Raw genomic sequence first — 15,847 nt, 5'->3', positions numbered from 1 at the left:
GTTTGTCAAAATAGCTTCCCTTTTGTAAATCCATGTTGACTTTGTGTAAACTGTTTTGCAACTGCCTGGTTATCACATCCTTCATAACAGACTCCAGCATTTCCTTATGATGATAGACTCATTAGCCTTTGAATCTCAGGGAAATGTTTCCCTCTTCCATCTGGAAAAGCCTGGAAAGAGAGACACACATGTATACACCACAGTGAGTCTTTCAGTGCACTGGCTGGGGAAAGGTCTTTAACTGGGTACACAGCCTGAAAAAAATTGTGATTTTAACAGTGGGGAGAGGCTGTGTACACATTCCATATGAGATTAAGGTTTTAGCCCATCACAAAGCTGGAGAGACAAAAGGACACTCACCTTGAAGAAACTGTGGGAATGTGAGGACATCGGGAAGGAATTCTCTTCATTTAGAATAGAATCCCTACAGTGTGGAAACTGGCCCGTTGGCCCAACAAGTCCACACCAAACCTTGGAGCATCCCACCCAGACCCATCCCCCTATAACGCACCCAATCTACACTCCCCTGAGCATTATGGGCAATTTAGCACGGCCAATCCACCTAACCTGCACATCTTTAGACTGTGGGAGGAAACCAGAGCAAACCCATGCAAGACACAGGGAGAATGTGCAAACTCCACACAGACAGTGGCCCAAAGCTGGAATTGAACCTGGGTTCCTGGTGCTGTGAGGCAGCAGTGCTAACCATTGTGCTGCTCTACATGATGGAGGAACCATTGACTTCTCCCCATATGAGAATACATTCACTCAGTCCTCCATTCTGTTGAAGCATCAGAGTTCACAGCAGGGAGAAACCATTCACCTTGTCATCATTGTCATCATTCATTTTGAGGTACCAGTGAGTTCACAAATGACTACAGTGTGAGGATTTCGTGAGAAGTGATGAACTGACTCCTCTCTGTTCACTCTTCTCCCTGAGTCACAACAAAGATCTCTGTTCCTTTTGCCAGAGGCTGTACCTCCCTCTAATCAAAGTTTTAATTCATTTTGTTGCTCTGATAAGGAGCCAATTATCCAATCCTTCCTTGAAGAAGCAGATTTGTTACCTTTTTAGACCTGAGAAAAGTATGAAAAAATGACTCAATGTTAGACACACAGCTTTCATTCAGTCACTTGAGCTCAAACACACAGCCACATGGTTAAAAGGGAACAATGTTGAAAATAAATAACAAAAGAATACACTTGAGTGTCCTGAGTTTACTTTGATGTTTAACCTCAGTTTAACCTCAGCTGATGTGGTTTTGCTGGTTTCTTGGGATGTGGTGTGATGATTCTTTAAAAGGTGCTTAAAAAAAATTTAAATTCAAATAAGTTGCAATTGACATTTAACAGAAATCAAACATTTATAAAAATAATTTAAGATATGTAATGAAGTTGGTTTCAGTTACATGGGACTCTGAGCATCTAGTTCTTTCCAAGTCACATTTAAAGGTTATTTTGTCCTGCTTTATTTTTAAGCAGAGGTTGTCAAGGCAGAGATACAGAGCTGGCTACTGGCGATGGCTTCACTAAATAATGTGAGCCCTTTAGGCTTTTTTTAGAAAAGTTGGAAGAATGGAAGCAGCTTAACTGGGAGTAACCAGTTCTCTCAGACCAGGCTTTCTAGGGTTTTCTTGGAAAAGTTGGAAGCTTCAGTGAATGATTCCTAGCTGCTTCTTATTCTGAAATCTCTCAATGCATTTTTCCCCTCCTGGTTTGGAGAACTGCTAGTAGGAATCTGTGTCTGAATTTTCCTTTTTACTAGCGGGTGTTTTGAAGGGATGTTATGATATTGGGATAGTTAATTAGTAATAACTACTGCATATACTATTTGGTTACGTTTTCTGATAGTTAAGGTCTTTTAACTTCCTCTTTCTTTAGTTCGTGTTTTAACTATAGTGTTGTTCCAGTTGTAAAGGAAAACACAGTGGGAGCTAAAAAGCTGCACTGGAATGTATCAGAAATGCTGGGAACTGCAGATGCTGAAGAATCCGAGATAACAAAGTATGGATCTGGATGAACACAGCAGGCCAAGTGGCATCTTAGGAGCACAAAAGTTTACGTTTCGGGCCTAGACCCTTCATCAGAAAAGGGGGACTTGACACTCTCCACTCTGTCAACTTCAGTTCCATTGATGTAGATGGGGGCATGTTCGCCTCCTTTCTTTCTGAAGCCAATGATCAGAGAGTGATTGTTTTCATTGCACCACTTCACCAAGTCCTCGATCTCCTTTCTGTATTTTGACTCATTGTTGTTGGATATCTGTCCCACTATAGTGCCATCAGCGAACTTGTACATGGCATTTGTCTGGAATTTGTCAACGCAGTCATGGGTGTATGGGAGTTCAGTAGGGGGCTGAAGACACATCCTTTGGGGTGGGGGCTGCTGAGTTGGGTGTCATTGTGAAGGAGGTGCATTTACCTGTCTTCACTGATTTCAGTTTGTGGTTCAGAAAGCTGTGGATCTAGTTGCAGAGGGCAAAGCTGACACCAAAGTTCAGTCTGGAGGGGATATTGGTGTTGAAGTTGGAGCTGTAGTCAATGAACAGGAGCCTGACGTAGGTGTCTTGGTTGTCCAGATGTTCCAGGGATGAGTGTAGGGCTGGAGATATGGCATCTGCTGTGGACCTGTTATGTCAGTAGACAAATTGTAGTCAGGCAGGTTGGGAAACTGGCATTGATGTGAGCCATGACTAGCCTCTCAAAGCATTTCATTATTGAGGTCAGAGCCACTGCGTGGTAGTCTTTAGGGCATATTTCATGTGCTTTCATAGGTACAGAGCTTATTGAGGTCTCCTTGAAACAATCAGGGACCTTGAATTGTAGGAGGGAGATGTTGGTGAAAACCTCTGCCTGTTTGTCTGCACAGGATCTGAGTGCTCAGCTGGGGACACTGTGAGGCCTATCGCTTTCTTGGATTGACTCCCAGGAAGACTGATCTGACATCTGCAGCAGTTACAAAGGGAACCGGTATGTCTGGGGGTATCAAGTCATTGCACTGCTGGCGTTTTGCTCAAACCAAGAATAGAAAGCATTGAGCACATCAGGGAGGGATGTGTCTTTGTCTTCTGTGCTTCATTTTGTATCCTGTAATATTGTTTAAGTCTTGGTACAGGTGGTGGGAGACCGTTTGGTAGGTTTGATCTTCTAACTTGGTCCAGTACTTCCTTTTGGCATTTCTGATGGCTTTGCGGAGGTCATATCTAGATTTATTGTATTGGTCTGGGTCATCTGACTTGAATGCTGCGTGTCTGGTCTTCAGAAGAGAGTGGATTTCCTAGTTCATCCAGGATCTACGGTTGAGGAATACTGGAATTGACTTCTTTGGTATGCAGTCCTCCACGCATTTACTGATGAAGTCCATGATAGTGGTGGCATACTAATCTAAGTTTTCCACTGAGTATTTGAACAGGTTCAGTTCACCAATTCCAAGCTGTCCCAGACATGGTCTTCCACAGCCTCAGACCAGCATTGTACTTCCCTTTGTGAAGCATCCTCCCGTTTTAGTTTCTGCATTTAAGCTTGTGTCGTCAGGGATGGCTTGTGGTGGTGGAGTATACATAGGTTGAAAGAGGAAAGAGGTCCTGCAGAGTGAGTACAGTAAGTTAGGAAAGAGGCTGAGAAGCAGCGCTTCAAGGGTACAATCTCTAGTTTATTATCAGTGCCCCATGCAAGTGAGGCATGGAATAGAAAGATAGGACAGATGATTGTACAATTAAAAAGTTAATGCAGGGGGGAGGGTTTCAGGTTCTTGGATCATTGGGGCCTCTTCCGGGGCTGAGTTGACCTGTACAAGAGGGATGGGTTTCACCTAAACTGGCGGGGAACGGATATCCTTGTACGGAAGTCGCTAGTGCTACTTGGAAGGTCTTAGAGTGGAGTGGTAGTGGGGTTGGGAGCCAGGGCAGCAGCTCAGTAAGTGGAGGAATTTAGGGAAAGGTAGATGTTAGACCAGTAAATCAGAAAGGAAGGACAGACACAGAGGTAAATGAACTTGATGATGCGAATGGGCTGAAGTATATTTATTTTGGTGCAATGAGTATTATAGCTAAGGCAGAAGAGCTTAGTGCCTGGATCAGTACATGGGACTCTGATGTTGTGACTATTACAGAGACTTGGTTGAGAGAGAGAGAGAAACGAGGAGGGCTGCTCAACATTCCAAGGATTTCGTTGTTTTAGATAAGATGGAGTGGAAGCTAAAAGAGGTGGAGGAATTACATTGCTAATCAGGGAGAATGTCACATCTGCACTCAGAGAGGACATACTTAAAGGCTCATCATCTGAGGCAATATGGGTAGAGCTCAAAAATAAGATGGAAGCAACGTTTCTGACAGAAATGTACTATCGGTCCCCCTGAAAGCCAACAAGACATTTTGGAACAAATATGTAGGTGGGTTATGGAAATTGGCTCTGGAACTGTTCCAAATCAGACAGGTGGGGATTGGTGTCAGTGACTGTGCTGTTGGGTTATAACAGAGTGTAGAAGATTGGCGATCATCATTGTGGTTTATATTAGAGAATAGCAGATATGTGTAAGTTACTGTCGGACTGGATTATACCAAACAGATGCACATTGTTGGCGGGGACTGAGGGACCAGTTTATGAGAGACAGGAGGTGATTGGAGCCAATGACTGTCTTGCTGGCTTATATCAGAGAGGAAGGAATTTGTGACAGTGACTGTGGGGCTGGGTTATATCAGACAGGAAGAGAATGTTGGCCAGGACTAAGGGACCAGTTTATGTCAGGCAGGAGGAGATTTATGTCCATGACTGTGGGGCTGATTAACATAAAACAGGAGGGGATTATTGATAGTGACTATGGAGCTTTGTCTTTATCAAAGAGCAGAGGATTGGGGATTGTGAGGACTGCAGATACTAGAAGTCAGAGTAAAAAAAAACGTAGATCTAGAAATGCACAGCTGGTCAGACAGCATCCGAGGAAGCAGGAGTGTCAACATTTTGGGATGAAACCCTTTGTCAGGAGTGATGTCCGTGACTGTATAGCTTGTATCCCTGACTGTAGGGCTGATTTATATCAGGCAGAAGGAAATTGGTGTTAGCGACTGTGAGGCTTGATTATTTCACACAGAAGGAGATTGGTGATTATGACTGTTGGGCTGCTTTATATCAGACAGAAGGAGAATGGTATTAGTGACAGTGTTGCTAGTTTATATCAGGCAGGAGGAGACTTGGGACAGTGACAGTGGAGCTGATTGATATCAGACGGGAGATTCGTGCCATTGTCTGTTGGGTTGGTTTATGTCAGACAGGAGCTGCTTGGTGGCAGTGACTATGGAGATGGGCCATATCAGACAGGAGGAAATTAATGTTGGTGATTGTGGGACGGATTATATCATACATGAAGGGATTGTTGTCAGTGACTGTGGAACTGGATCATATCAGACAGGCAGAGATTGATGTGACTGTTGGGCTCAATATTATTAGACAGGATTAGATTCATGTCAGTGTCTTTGGGGTTGTTTATATGAGACAGGAGTAAATTGGAATCAGTGACTGTCGAACTGTTTTATATCAGATAGGATGATATTTATGCAAGTAACTGTTGGACTGGTTTATATCAGACAGGAGGAGATCAGTGACAGTGACTATTGGACTGGATCATGTCAGAGAGCAGAAGACTGGCAACAGTGATAATGCTGCTGCTTATATTAGACAGGAGGAATTTAGTATCAGTTACTGTGGGGCTGATTGATATCAGACAGGAGATTGGTGTCAGTGTCAGTTGGATTGGTTTATGTTCGACAAGAGGTGATTGGTGACACTGACTGTGGAACTGGGCCATATCAGACAGGAGGAAATTTATGTCAGTGACTGGGGTATGGATTATATCATAGAGGAGGAGATTGACTGTCACTCTGGGTCTGGGATATATCAAACAGGAGGAGATTGATGACGGTAGATGTAGGGGTATTTTATAACCGATGGGAGGAGATTGGTTTCAATGACTGTGGAGCCTGTGTATATCAGACTGGAGAAGATTCATATCAGTGATAGTGTTGTTGGTTTGAATCAGATAGGAGGAGAATTGTGCCATTGACTGTAGGGCTGATTAACATAAAACTGGACGAGATTGTTGTCAAATGACAGAAACTCTGGGTCTGAATTATATCAGAAAGGACTGCAGATTCTGTAAATCAGGAACAAACACAGGAGTTACTGGAAAAGCTGAGCAGGTCTAATAGCATCTGTTAAGAAAAAAGAAACAGTTCTGAAAATAGGTCATTGGAGCTGAAACATTAACTCTGACGTTTTTTCTTCACAGATGATGCCAGACCTGCTGAGCTTTTCCAGCAACTTCTGTTTTTGTTCTGGAAGAGATTGGTGTCAGTGACTGTTGAAATGGGTTATATCAGAGAGGAGGAGACTAGTGACGGTGGCTGTGGGGCTGGTTTATATCAGAGAAGAGGGGATTGGTGACTGTCTTTGATTCATATCAGACAGGAGTAAATTGGAGTCAGTGAATGTGAAACTGTTTGATATCTGATAGGATGAATTTTGTATAAATGACTTTGGGGCTAGTTTATATCATAGAGGAAGATATTGGTGACAGTGACTGTCGAGCTCCTTTTATCAGACAGGAGGAGATTGGTGTCAGTGATAGTGTTGCTGGTTAATATCAGACAGGAGGATCTTGGAGACCATGTCTATGGGTCTTGTTTATATCACAGAGAAGCAGATTGCTGTCAGTGCCTGTGGGACAAATTTATACCACAGGAAGGCATTGGTGACAGTGAATACATAGAATCCCTACAGTATGCAAACAGGCCCTTCAGCCCAACAAATCCACACCAACCCTCAGAGCACCCCCCCCCCCCAACACATCCCCTTACAACCCACCTAATATACTCATCCCTGAACACCGTGGACAATTTAGCATGACCAATTCACCTGACCTGCACGTCTTTGGACTTTGGGAGGAAACCAGAGCACACGGAGGAAACCCAAGGCAGACATGGGGAGAACATGCAAACTCCACACAGAGAGACTGGAGGAGATTGGTGTCAGTGACTGTTGGACTCATTTATTTCTAGATAGGAGAATCAATTTAAATTTGTTGTTCTCTGTAGATGGCTTAACGGGATATTGAAGACATCGACAGTGGGATTCCAGGATGAATTTCAAAGGCTGACAGGGTGAATGGAAAATCAGGCACTGAATCAGTTTTAGAAGAAATATGGAGAGGAATGGGATTTTGTTTATAGAGAATATTATGAATATCTTCACTGAACAGACATGGGTGATTTTGGAAATTCCTTTCACTGTGGGCCTGAATGGAGAGATCTATATAGAGCAAATTTAAACCTAGTGACTATAAATGACTTCTTCAGTTCTCTGGACTGATAATAATGGTTTATTATCCCAGTTAGGATTTTAACTGGGAAGTATTTGCAAATGCGAAAGTGAGCCAAGGATTATACGACAAATAGACAGAGTAACCTGATTCATCAGAGCTTGAAAATCATTGGCCTTTGACTGAGTATAAACAATTGCCTTTATGCCACAGAGCCATGGTACAGTGCAAATTACATATATATATTCACATGCAAAAAATGAGGCAGTGATTATTGGGAAGCTCAGTACAGACACAATTCCTGTGACACATGCGGCCACATTATTGGTACAGTACTTACATTTCAATCTCTTGTAAAAAATTATACAAATCCGTAAAAGGTTAATAAGGTAGAATTGTCAAGGGATGTGTAATTTAAGACAGAGAAAATGTTATATATTGCTTTCATGCACACAAAACCAAACAGGGAATAAATTCCAGCAACACAATTTTATGTCACTGCCACAGGAATCACCAAGCGATCCGTCATTGCAATGCGCACTGACTAATATGTGATGCAATAAGACCACTACATCCTTCTTGAGTCAGGATAACAATTGCAGTGAAGTCAGATTCAACAGAGAGAAAGAAAAATTACTATGAACATACATTCAAAAGAGGAGATGATGGTTTAGTGGCTTGGTAGCTAGGCAAGCAATTGAGAGTGGAGTAACTTTGTTGATCCCAGATTCCAAACTACCTTTATTTTAAAAATCGAACCAAAAGTCTAATGATTGCCATGAAATGATAATCATAGAACCCCCACTTGATTCCCCAATGTTATACATGGAAGGAAACCTGATCATGCAAATTAGTTTGATATGTATGTGACTCCAGAGCAAAAGCAATACATCAATGCTGAAAATTATTGCCACAAAAGTAAAAAAAATCATAAAATAAGCATGGATAAAATGATCGAGAATATTTGGCACTATTGGAGACAGAAAGAGGATAACTGCATGTTGAGAAGCATGACTTTCAATGTTCGAGACATTGGTTAATGGGACTACTATCTGAGTCCACTCTTTTTTTAATCTGGAACCTTGATTGTTGCAACTACTAGATAGTAAATAGCAGACAGCAGTCCTGCCAGTATTTCATGCATTTCTCAGCATGCTCTGCAAATCCTTGCAAAGTAACTTCATTTATACCTGATAGCCGACTTAAAGAAAATAATTCATCCATTCATTCTGTTATGCCCATTATGGTTACAAAACATGAGTTGTTTACTGCAGTTACTGATTTGCAGGTGTTTTTTTTATCTGATGGAAAATAATTCACTTTTTGTGGGAAGAGGCTCTCTAAGAATTGCCCATACAGTATCAACATATTTTTCATCTGATCCACTAGGTCTAGGTTTCAGTCAAAAGTAGTGGTGTTTAAGAATCATCTGGACAGAAAATGCAGATTTTTCAATGATAACACAGTTAAGGTCTCAATTCTTAGCATGGTTGTGTCTGTGTGATCACTTTTCAAGTGAAGCCTGGGTCCAAATCTCCCTGAGACTTTGTGCACCCACTTCAGAAAATCTGCATACTCAGTGCATACAGGCCTATTTAAGTGCTGTCAGATTCAATGTATATTGGCCCAATGGCTTGTTATTACATTCAGTGTGTCCTTGTGTCAGGTTCATTTTCAGAAACCCTCACGGACTTGATGCAATAGCAAGACACTGACCTGGTTGGCGACAGAAACACAGGCCATTATTATTTAGAAAGTACAAACTGTGGAGGATCGCTGTACTCAACCCGGCACAGAGCACTGTGTTCCATAAGCGATTCTCCCCAAACAGCGAACAGTCTCTGCTTTTTATACTTTACATACAAATTGGCTAATACAAACAATTAATACATTTGTAATGTAAAGAGAGCAGGATGCAGCATTGATCGTTCGTGAAGTGAGTGATTATGGCAGGATGCGTTTTCAAGTTGCCGAAGTGACAGAATGCAATTTCAAGCCGCCGACGTGTCTGGCTTGAACAAAAGGCCACTGACCTGGCCACTACAGTATAAACAGAAGTTTAATTCTTTTACAGAAGTTTCATGCTCTTACAGAAGTTTTATTCCCTTACAGAATTACAGATGTCTCACCTTTACAAACATTTCCCACCCAATCCTATTCAGGCGGGAAGTTTAAGACAGTTTCTACATACCCATGTGTCGTAAGATAAGGTGCATAAATTCCACGTACCCCTGTGTAGGAAGGTAGGAAGCATAAATATTAATAGAATGTTATCTCATTAACATCTCACTTGTCCAGGACACTTTCATTTCATTCATTTTGGACAAGTTCATTGCACTGTGATCAGTTTCAAGACAATAATCTCGAACAGTATGGACTAGCCCAGATTCAGGACTGATCTATTCAACATCCACATTTCAAGTTCAACATGTGTGAATTTAATGCATACTTCCCTATTTCAGAATTAATAACATTGGGACACATTTTCTGAGGAGTGTCAATCTCATACAAATTGCTGCTGCACCCTTCCTTGCATTTCAAAAAGTAGTAAGCTCCACTTTTCAGAGGAAAGGTTCCAATCAGTTCTCTTTCAGTAATGCGGAGCATACTTCAATTTTAATAATTGTGGTGTAGAGAAGAGGAAGAAGGAGAAGGCAACTGCGCCTCCTTTTTCACCGCAGCCAACTGAAATTAATGGTGCGTACTGACAATGTTGTAATTTCTAAGTGGCTGCCAGTATTCTGGTAGCTTAAAGCTAAACAGAGCTTGATTGCAGGTGACAGGGTAACACTCAACTAGAAGAATGACTGCACTCTGAACATAGTGTTACAAATGTTCAGTTTTGTTTCCCTAATTACTTTAGTTATGTTAAATAGCTAATTTTCTGTTTGGTTCTCATTAGAAGGCATATAATTTTGTGTTTGGCCAGAAGATTTCAGGCTACAGCCAATGTCCAATTTTGACCAAGTTTCACCACTCATGTTTCCTTTGTCCTCTCTGAATATCTTTTGACTAGAGCTGACCAGTACTGATTTATGTTTTGAAACAGTTTCATCCCCACCTTTTCTCTTAGAAGTCATTGCTATATTGTACTGTCTTCCAGCTGTTATCTTATACTTTATTGGGGCAACAGGTGAGACTTGCTGCAATTCTAATCAGTAAACTTATTTTCAGCTGAGGGCTTTTGTTTTGCATTAATTGCAACCATCAACAGTTGAAGATAACTGAGTAACAAACTAATTCATTTCCTGGAAAACTTAAGACCATATGGGTTCTACAGCAAGTCCCTCTTTACTTTCCAAAGAGATGTCCAATGTGAGTTCTGACTATGTTACTGCCATTATCCAAATGAACCAACTGAGACTTATATCAGTATATATTTATATACAATCTATTATAGTGTACACCATGAAATTAAATGTACTTAAGTATGTCATGGCAAAGTTTAGTTTGATACTAAGCTGCTATTTAGCTAATTGCAATGAAGCAATTTCAACAGCACAATTGTGATCTTAATTTTTTTGATAATAGCCAAAAAAAGTTTGGAGTGCTTTATGAAACGTCTGAAATCTCAATTTGAAACTAATCAGGCGGCCCTCAGCCTTGCAGTTGTAAGTCCAAGACGTAACACCATTGTGTTTATCTTGTTCGTAATCCCCTGATTCATTTCTTTATCAAATGAAGCTATGTAAAGTCACATGGTGTATGAATGTCAGGATGAACATTGGCTATAATCTAAGCAGAATACCACGATCTCAGATTAATTAATTCATATTGTGATAACTAATTGTAACTACAATAAATTAATCATGAAATGTTCATTTCTCTGCTAGTCTCTGATGTGATGACTATCTTGTCTATTTTGCAAATGTAGTTAGAATTTCAAATTACCAATTTTTTTTTTATTATTTGCATGTTCTAAGATAGATTAAAATAGAAGATTAATTCCACCATGTGATAACTGTACTTACTGTGTTTAGTTACATATTGTGACCTGTCATGTAGTAGATGCCTATCTGAAGGTAATGGTGGCTCACTGATTCCATTGTGTCATTGTAACATTTAAACAAGACTATAAACATTTTATCTTTCATAAAGTTTAGAATTCGAACACTTGAACACTATGTCTTCAAAGATGTAAAAATAAAACAAAAAAAGTTTTATTGGAAAAGCTCATAATAACGGGATGTTATTTTGTAATCTATTATCTGGATGTTGTGATAGATTAAACTGGTTTCATCACCTAAAATGCTGCTTGGCCGGCTGTGTTCATCCAGCTCTACACCTTGCTGTCTGGGTTTCATCTTTTTGTGTTCATCTGCTCAAACTCCACACACTTATATTTCTGTTAACATTTTAGCTTACATTTTGCCATGTTAAAATTCACTATATTCTATTAGCCATAATCACTAAATGCTGTTAACCTAGATTAACACTGCTTTAGTATTCTTCAATTTGCTAATCACAGAACACTTCACCCTTATCATTAAAACAACGTCATACATGGACAGAAAATTCTCCAGTTGTTTTTTACATCTGCGTCCAGCTCGAGGCTACTTCTCACCAACTGTTTATGTCTAAGACCTTAGATGTTCATCTCCAAATATTCACCTTTCTCTTTCCTTCGGATGGTATCAGTATGTTTAATCTATCATATTTATGTTAAGGCCAATTTCTCTAAGAGGCAAGTGATTGTATTCTGCTGATTTTAAAGATTCTAACTCTTTTAATGAACCTGTTAACCATTTCATGATATGCTGCATGTCACATAGGTGCACAATTGTTATTCTATTAAATCAAGTCTGATATTCCAATTCCTATTTGTTGCTGTTGTTTTCCTGTCTCTATGTTCCAGCATTAATCATTTATTCTCAGTTAATTTTACATTTACCAGTAGATATGATCTTGTCTTGTTCGAGAGTTTGGGGAGAATTTTACAGTTGCTTGACATATTCTGATAATATCGTTAAAATAGAACTCTGTTTTATTCGATTCCAACAAAAATACATTTTGTCTGTTCCTTCTGTCTCTCAGACTGCATTCTTCCTGTTGTTTTCAGTATCTACTTGAGGAATCATTCTGGATATTTATGTTTCATGTCTCAGAATTTTCAAAAACACAAAGATCATTGTCAACTGACATAGTTTTCTGCTACAAGTTCAAGGTAACCTGTTTTGTTCACCTTCTGTGCATTGACACAAATGACATTACGTATGTACATTTTCTTATTGCTTTCTGAGAATAACATTTAGATTGAGCTGACTGTCCCATGTAAATTTTTTAATACATCAACCCATGTGAATACAATCTATTCCCTTCTTGGAGTATTCACTTTCAGTAGTTTTTTTTTCAGAGGAGGAAGTTTTTGGTGTGTCTTCTTTATGTAATGAGGGAAGTTGAAAAATGATGTTTCAAGGTGAATTGAATGATTAGTCATTATTTCAGACAAGTCAGTAGGTTTATCTGTTAAATATATTAATCTCTGTTATTGATTGAATAAGTTGTTAGTGCTTCCCCTGAGTCCAAATTCAAACATTTTTATGCTCAACATATCAAATGAACAAAAGAGAAGTACAGCATAGGAACAGGCTGTCAGCCCTTCAAACTTGTGTAGATCAACATGACCTAACTATTCCATAAACAAACTTTCTGCCCTTATTTGGCCCAAATCCCTCTATTCCATCCTTACTAATGTACTGATACAGGTGCTTCTTAAATGTTGCCAATGTGTGCATTTCTACTCTCTCTCCTGGCAGTGCGTTATAGGTTCCTACAAATCTCTGTCTGAAAAATGCACATCTTCCTTAAACTTTACCCCTCACACCTCGAACCTGTGTATCCTTGTTATTGAAACTTCAACCCTGGGGGAAGAAAAAAGCCTCTGACTATTCAGCCTATCTAAGCCTCTCATAATATTGTAGACCTGTACCAGGCCTCCTCTCAGCTGCCGTCTTTCCAGTGAACACATCCTAGCCTTTTTACCTTTCTTCAGAGCCAAAGGTCTCAAAACCAGACAACATCTTGGTGAACTTTGTCTGTACTCTTTCTAAAGCTTCCACAACTTTCTAATAGTGTGGCAGCCAAAACTGCACACAGTACTCCAAATGCAACCTAAAAAGGGTTTTATGTAGCTGCAAGATAATAAAGTGTGAAGCTGGATGAACACAGCAGGCCAAGCAGCATCTCAGGAGCAGAAAAGCTGATGTTTTGGGCCTAGACCCTTCATCAGACCCTTCATCACCCTCTCTGATGAAGGGTCTAGGCCCAAAATGTGAGCATTTGTGCTCCTGAGATGCTGCTTGGCCTGCTGTGTTCATCCAGCTTCACACTTTATTATCTTGGATTCTCCAGCATCTGCAGTTCCCATTATCATTTATATAGCTACAACATGGTTTGCGACCTCTTGTACTCCGTGCCCCAGCCGATCAAGACAAGCATGCTGTGTGCCTTCTAATTACCTTGGCCACGTGTGGTGACGCTTTTAGGGAAGTGTGGACCTGCGTGCCTGGGTCCGTTAGAATATTAACGCTCTTAAGGGTTCTGCCATTTACATTATATTTTCATTATGTCATTACAGCTGTGTCCTTCTGATTTTGTAATTAGTGCCATGGCCAACAGCAAATCATCTATGCAACTTGAAATAACAACATTCATCAAAAAAAGTAACTCTGGCAAACAGCATTCACAGCGACTTGAGCTGTCTTGACAAAGTACAATTCAGCTGACAACCAGAGGCATGCCTAAGTGTGGTGTGAAAAGTTATACAACGAAAGAAAAAAATAGCAGAGCAAATTCAAAGATCATTTAGCAATCCTTGAGCGATAAAGGATTTCTACAAGTGATGGTTTTATCTTTGTTTCCCTCAAAATGGTGAAATTCACCAAAAAAATCCAATGGAAGATTTATCACTCGTTGTTACTTGTAAACGTGCCGAATGAGTCAGGCGATTGACTTGAAATTGGCATATTTTGTCCAAATCCTGCCAACTAAGGCTAACTTGTTACAAAATCCGGCCTTCATGATGCTTAACTAAACACAGGGAAAGCCTTTCAGACACATTATTTTTCTTTGTCATTCTGTTCTTAACATTTAGGAGGTTTGTTTCATGAAATGGTGCATCAGTTAGCATAATTGCCTATATTCTCACTTTCTGCCTGTTTGTCTTTTCAGAAACTTGTTTAAACTCTTCACAACACTGTTGTAGTTTTCTATTAAGTCTGTGCATTGTAATAAAAAAGACAAGGTGTAAAAGAGTATTTTGTCTTTCTACATATAATGTAAAATAAACATCAGTTTAGTTACCATAATAAAGTGCTGCATTTCACTGCTGTTACACGCACATAATCACACACACGCATGCACACAAATATATGTAGTGGCAGATGATCAAAAACTCAGTCAACAAGGACAGTCATACAGGCAAAATTGAGCTGAAGAGTTCTTGGGGTAATAGCAAACCATGGGGTCATGATAACTGAATGTGCATTCACCAAAGATGGAGCAAATATGGACTAGAAAGTGCACCAGGCTAGAGTTAGAGGGGGAGGGACTGATGTCTCGGAGACTGTGGGCCTGCAAGTGGTGACAGTGTTTTGAAGATGTGGAGTAATTTGAAGAAGATTATGTCATTTCATTATAAAGACATTGCTTGACCAGGAGGCAGTGTTGGTCAGTGAACACAGAAGTGATAAGGTAATGGGACTTGCTGGGTAGTGTAGTAGTGGTTTGGATTAACTCAAGTTGATGGAGTTCCCAATTCCAATTCCAAAGGACCTCCAATACAATATTCCCCCAGTCTGAAATGAATACAAAAAAAATCTGTTTCCTCTGATGTCATCAAGTTTGTATCAACATTACTTCTGTCCTTGTTTTATTTGATAAGAGAGCACTTTTCTTCCAAGTCAGTCATGAGGCACCAGTTCAATGGGCTTTTTGGGCTAATTAAATAGCACCAGTATCAGTTTCATGGTCATGCTTTTCTTACACATCATCAGGAAACTACAGAAATTTGCTTAAAAATGTTTTTCACTTGAGGGATGCTCCTTTCTCCCCATCATGATTATTTTGCTCTGAATTGTTGTTTCTGGGCATTCCCCCACCATCACAGTTAATTTGACTGCTGTAATGTCATCGCAAATGCTTTTGTGAAAAAGAAACATTGTCTGTTATGACTCCAAAGTGATTGGTGAAACCCTCAAGAACAAGACCTGTTACTGAAATGACAGACAGAAAATATGTGCATGAAATTGGGAGCTTGATGTTGGATTTTATTATTTCCATAATTTTAATAATTTAATTATCAGAGTCATACAATTCTGTAATTCCTCCCTGAATTTCTTTTGGGTTCCTGCATAAATGAATGGGTTAACACAGGAACTCAGTAGTTGTAGCATAAATCCACTTTCTTCCAGAATAAAATTAGATTTATCAAAGTTTGAACCTGAGAAGTAAGTGAGACTAGCAATTCTAACATAAAGAAAAGTGATAAAAAATAATGAATAAAACAGAATAAAACTGCCCGAGATGGAAAAAAGTA

General features: G+C 39.8%; 1 long non-coding RNA gene across 2 annotated transcripts; it reads left to right on the top strand.

Moving 5' to 3' along the window:
* Positions 1-2,883: 2,883 nt before the first annotated feature.
* On the top strand, positions 2,884-14,528 carry LOC125449044 (uncharacterized). Of its 2 annotated transcripts, XR_009443147.1 has the most exons (4): positions 2,884-2,969; positions 9,424-9,554; positions 12,371-12,475; positions 13,889-14,528. It is a non-coding gene; the product is annotated as an uncharacterized LOC125449044 (long non-coding RNA). The 2 variants fall into 2 exon arrangements; XR_007246803.2 differs by lacking the exon at positions 2,884-2,969 and having other exon boundaries at positions 8,823-9,554.
* The last annotated feature ends 1,319 nt before the right edge of the window (positions 14,529-15,847 follow it).

Source organism: Stegostoma tigrinum, chromosome 43, assembly GCF_030684315.1.
Source record: "Stegostoma tigrinum isolate sSteTig4 chromosome 43, sSteTig4.hap1, whole genome shotgun sequence".
Lineage (NCBI taxonomy): Eukaryota > Metazoa > Chordata > Chondrichthyes > Orectolobiformes > Stegostomatidae > Stegostoma > Stegostoma tigrinum.
This window is presented reverse-complemented; position numbering and strand designations above follow the sequence as displayed.